We start from the raw sequence: 5,959 nt of genomic DNA on the forward strand, positions 1-5,959 counted from the left end.
GTCTTTGTTTTAAAGTCTATTTTGTCTGATATGAGAATTGCTACTCCACCTTTCTTTTGATTTCCATTTGCATGGAATATCTTTTTCCATCCCCTCACTTTCAGTCTGTGTGTGTTCCTAGGTCTGAAGTTGGTCTCTTGCAGACAACGTATGTATGGGTCTTGTTTTTGTATCCTTTCAGCCAGTCTATGTCTTTTGGTCAGAGCACTAAATCCATTTACATTTAAGGTAATTATCGATATGTATATTCTTATTACCATTTTCTTAATTGTCTTCTGTTTGTTTTTGTAGGTCTTCTCCTTCTCTTGTGTTTCCTGCCTAGAGAAGTTCCTTTAGCATTTGTTGTAAAGCTGGTTTGGTGGTGCCGAATTCTCTTAGCTTTTGCTTATCTGTAAAGGTTTTAATTTCTCCATCAAATCTGAATGAGATCCTTGCTGGGTAGAGTAATCTTGGTTGTAGGTTTTTGCCTTTTATCACTTTAAATATGTCCTGCCACTCCCTTCTGGCTTGCAGGTTTTCGCTGAAAAATCAGCTCTTAATCTTATGGGGATTCCCTTGTATGTTATTTGTTGCTTTTCCCTTTCTGATTTTAATATTTTTTCCTTGTATTTAATTTTTGATAGTTTGATTAATGCGTCTCAGCATGTTTCTCTTTGAGTTTATCCTGTATGGTACTGTCTGTGCTTCCTGGACTTGACTATTTCCTTTCTTGTGTTAGGGAAATTTTCAACTATAATCTCTTCAAATATTTTCTCAGACCCTTTCTTTTTCTCTTCTTCTTCTGGGGCCCCTCTAATTTGAATGTTTTTGCATTTAATGTTGTCCCAGAGGTCTCTGAGACTGTCCTTAATTCTTTTCATTCTTTTTTCTTTCTTCACTATCATTATTCTGAATTCTTTTTCAGGTAGGTTGCCTATTTTGTCTTCATTTATTTGGTCTTGTAGGTTTTCACCTTGCTCCTTTGTCTGTAACATATTTTTTTGTCATTTCATTTTTTCTTTTTTTAAAGGGTGGGGCTGTATTCCTGTCTTACTGGTTGTTTGGTCTGAGACATCCTGAACTGGAGTTTGCAGGCAGTTGGATAGAGCCAGGTCTTGGTGCTGAGATGAGGACCTCCAGGAGGCCTCACTCCAATTAATATTCCTTGGGGTCTGAGGTTCTCTGTTGTCCAGTGGTTTGGACTCAGAACTCCCACCACCAGAGCTCTGGCCCAACATCTTGCCTGGGAACCAAGATCCCACAACTTTCGTGGTAAAAAAAGAAAAAAAGATAAGAAAAAGAAAAAGAAAGAAAGAAAGAAAGGAGCCGTACAATATCAAAGAATAAAAAAAATTAAATTAGAAAGATAAAAATGTATTAGGAAAAATAAAACTATAATTGAAACAACTGCAACAAGGTAAAATAAAACCACAACAGAAAAAAGAAAAAAAGGGAGGGGGGAGGGAAACAAGCCAAAAGGAAAGAACAATAACAAAGTATAAAGAATAAAATAAAATTACAAAAATAAAAGATTTATTAGGAAAAATAAAAATATAAAAGAATCAACAATAATGAATCAACAAGGTCAAACAGACCCCAATCAAAAAGAGTGAAAAAGAAAAAAAAAAGCCTTGGCTATGGGGGCAGAGTTTAGGCAGGGGTGGAACTTAGGCAAGGGCGGGGTTTAGGGTGGGGCAGGACCTAGGCAGGTGGGAGGGTGATGTTTGAGCATGAGGCAGGCCCTAGGCTCAGGACCCACATAGCTGGAAAAGGCCCTGGGGGCGGGGCCTAGGCAGGGTGACTTTCAAGTGTGGGGCGGGGCCTCAGCTTAGGACCTGCGCAGAAAGGGAGAGGCAGCACGTTGAAAGGAGGGCATCTGGAATGTGGAGTTCCGGTGTTTGGAGATAGGGCCCTGAGTGAGGGTGTGTGGGTGGGGTTTAGGTCCAGCGCGTTGGAAGCGGTGTCAGAAGGGGTCTCCAAGTGTAGAGCTAGGGCCCTGGTTGGGGGTATAGGGGCAGGGCTTGGGTTCTGCGCCACAGGAGGGAGGCTCTGAGGACAGAGGTTTAGGCACAGGAGCCCAACAGGCTCCCTGGTGCCTAATTGGACAGGGAAAGCACTGGCCCCATTCCCTTCCATTCCTATGTGCCCCTCCCCCACCGTCTCCCCCATTGCCACTGGACCCCTAAATGTGGGTGGGTCATGCTGGGTGTAGGAACTCCTCCCCTCCCCCAGCAACCCCTCAGGGGTGCCAGTCCCAGAGGTCCAGCCTTTACTTTTGCTCCCCCTTCCCTCCCTCCCACTCCCTCAGGACCCGCACGGCAGGAGGGGGCCTTGGTGGGCAGAGGATCAGGCCCAGGATCTCAGCAGGTTCCTGGGGACCCAAGTGGGCAGGGGAAACCTAGCCATGCTCCCTTTTGATCCTCTGCCCTCCCAGTGATCCCCCAACCTCCCCCTTCGGGCACGGGATCCCTTCCCCTCCCCCAGCTGCCCCTCAGGGGCACTAGTCCCGTCCCGCCACCACTTCTCCTCCCCCTTCACTCCCCGCATGCCCCATGTCCTACCAGGTCACTGGGGGTTCCTCCCATCCCCTTAGGTGTCTGTGGTCCCCCAACAGTGCCTGGTAGGTTCCCTAGTTGTAAGGAGATGTGAATTCCATGTCCTCCTAGTACGCCATCTTGACTCTGCCCCCCCTCATTTTATATTTTAAAACAGAAATGCATCTTATCTTTAAAAGTGATTACCTATTGGTCCACAAGGAAAATCTTAATAAATCCCCAAAGATTAAAATAATATAGACCACCTAGAGGGGTGGGATAGGGAAGGAGTGAGGGAGACACAAGAAGGAGGGGATGTGGGGATATATGTATACATATAGCTGATTCACTTTGTTATACAACAGAAACTAACACAACATTGTAAAGCAATTATACTCCAAAAAGATGTTTAAAAAAAAAAAGATCACTGATCACAGATCACCATAACAAATATAATAATAACGAAAAAGTTTGAAATATTGAATTATTAAAAAGTGACACAGTGACATGATGTGAGCAAATGCTATTGGAAAAATGGCACTGAAAGACTCCCTAAACACTGGGTTTCCACAAACCTTTTCTTTGTAAAAAACACAATATCTGCAAAGCACAATAAAGTGAAGTGCAATTTAAAAAATAAATTAATAATAGTAATAATAATATAGAAAATATTCACTAATAATAATGAAACAAAAGTAGGACTTAATTAAAAATTCAGAAAATAAAGATTCTTCTACCTAGAAAAAGAAAATCCTGATCTCTTAAGCCAAATGGGAAATGAAAAGAGAAATTATAGAATTTCTGGAAAACAATAGTAATGAAGAAAGTACATATCAGAACCTATAGGCTACAACTAAAGTAATGATCAGAAGAAAATTCATAGCTTTAAAATACTTACATCATTAAAACATGAAAATAAATAAAGCATGGAGCTCAAAAAATTTTAAGTAAATAAGAAAATAAACCAGAGGAAAGTAGTATGAAGGAATTAACAAAGGTGAAAGCAGAAATGAATGAGTTAAAACAGAAAATCAATAGAACTAATACCTGAAACAACAATAATTTTCATTGAGAACCACTATATATACAAGCATTTATACTAAGCCCTCGGTCTGGGGGGATAGAGGGTGGGCGGGGGAATAGTGCAAAATAGAATGAATAAATAAATAGATGAGAAGAAAAACAGCTCCTGACTTCAGGGAGTTTTGCTAATTCCTCTTCAAAGACATATTTTACAAATATCTAATATTGATACTTAATAATTGAACACTTTAATAGCCACAATGGGAACCTCTTTGTTTTTGATCGTCACTGTAAAAGACTACTGAGATAATTTTTAAAACTTTAATGCAGATCCTTCTAGACTAACAAAATCACAGGCTCTAATTTTATAAATCTCTATTCTTCTGGCATCAACAGTTAAAATTTGTGGAACAAAATACATTTTCTTAAGAACAAAAAATCAGCTACTACTTATGGGGGAAAAAAGCTCCTATTTTTCAATAACATTATACAACATAGATAAATGAGAGAAAGAAAGAGAGATTAAATAGAGAGTTTGAGGAAAGGCATACATTTTCTGTGTATGCTTTATTTTTCCACTGAGGTGAGTCAACAATATAATTTTTTAAGGTAAGAGGAAAAATATAAGGATTTGAGAAGGCCCTGGAAATGAATTCAATAATCAAGAAGACAAAGCATCTCCCTCCCACTGGGTTCTTCCCATCAGTCTCTAAGCATGCCTAGAAATGACTTCAGTGACTCATCACTTTCTTTGTGAGAAGAGCCATGAACATCACCAGCAGTACCATGGGGACCTTCTGCAAGGCAGGTAGTACAAGGGGCTACAGCCAGAAATAGTGTATCCTACAGAGTTTCCAAGTTGTTTCCAGAGTAAACTGTCTGAATGGAGCAAAATGAGAAAGCGGAACCAAGTGAAGAGGGAACCAAGGCAGGACCTGAAGCGAGGCGGATCTTCAGGAATAAAAGGAAGGAATAATTCTCTGAGCAAATTCTTGGGCTTCCCATAGTTTTCTAGGCACTACCCTCCCCCTCAAGCATGGCAGCTTTACGTGGGCAGGTTGAAAGCAGTTAAAGCAGAAGAACTCCTCATTTCTGTCTGATGCATCAGAAGATGGCACTCTGATTCTTCTGGAAACTAAAATATAGCAGGTATCAAAAGTAACCCACCTGCTGATCCAGAGCCTGTGGCTCCATATCACCTTGGTGACTAGACTAGGTAGACAGATATATAGATACATAGACAGACAGACAGACAGATTGATATTTTTCTCCCTTGACTAAACTTCTTCCTCTCTAGTTAATGACCTCTTTTCCACTTCGATCAACATATACCTTGGCTCTCTCCATTATGTCTAGTTCCCATTCACTTTTCAACCTAGGATGTGCTAGTCTCTACCCGCTTCATTCTTCTAACATCGCTTCCACTAAAGTCACTCATAACCCTCTTTGCTGCCTCCCTACTCCGCTCCTTCATATGTCCCAATTTGGGCCATAGGCCCAAGAGGCCCCCTCAATACCAGCCCCCACTCCCAGAACCCAGTCCAGCAACTACACAAAGCAGAACTAATTATCAACCATGGTCCAACAGCCCACAAGGAAAAGCACTCCCTTTGAGACAGGTCCCTGATGGAGAAGGAAGAATTATCCAGGTACACATCCCATTTACTACTTCTGATCTATATAACTAGAAAAGTCATAGTAAGGGGTTGAGGGAAAACCCAGAGGGGTTCCTGAATCTGATCAGGATTGGTTATGGTCAGACCCATGACCCCACCTGGGCTGACATCCAGAGGCCCCTCAATGTACTCCTAACAGGGGAAGAAAAAGCCACAGTCTTTTCAAAAGACCTGGAGGAAGCAGACAAAGAACAGAAACAATGCAGGTCATGCTATTTTCAGACCAAGGAATCAAGTGGTCCCAGATAACAAACCCACCTGGGACCACCAAGACAATGGAAAAGTGAGTAGAAGACAAAGGCTGACCCATTATAAAAATATGATCCTAAAGGGAATCCAGGCAGCAGGAAAGAAATCTATCAATTGGAATAAGATAAAGGAAATCAATCAGGAATCAACAGAAAACCTTCAACATTCCTAGAGCACCTCAGGGACTGCCTCCAAATCTAGGCTACCACTGACCCTGAGTCATTGGAAGGGAATGCAATCCTGAGGTCATATTTCATTTCCCAAAGTGCCCCCAACATTAGGTGTAAACTTCAGAAACTGGAAATAGAACCAGATAGCCCTACCTCTTGCCTGGTCAAGGTTAGCTACCAGGTGTTTAATAACTGAGACACAGAGAAGGAAAAGTCAGAGGATAAAAAGGACCAGAGGCAAACCCACCTACTGGCTGTTGCCCTCCACTGTCAACTGGTCAGTGCAGGGAATATGGACTAACTGCCCACAGAGACTCTCAATTCTGGT

This window comes from Physeter macrocephalus, chromosome 11 (genome assembly GCF_002837175.3).
Source record: "Physeter macrocephalus isolate SW-GA chromosome 11, ASM283717v5, whole genome shotgun sequence".
Lineage (NCBI taxonomy): Eukaryota > Metazoa > Chordata > Mammalia > Artiodactyla > Physeteridae > Physeter > Physeter macrocephalus.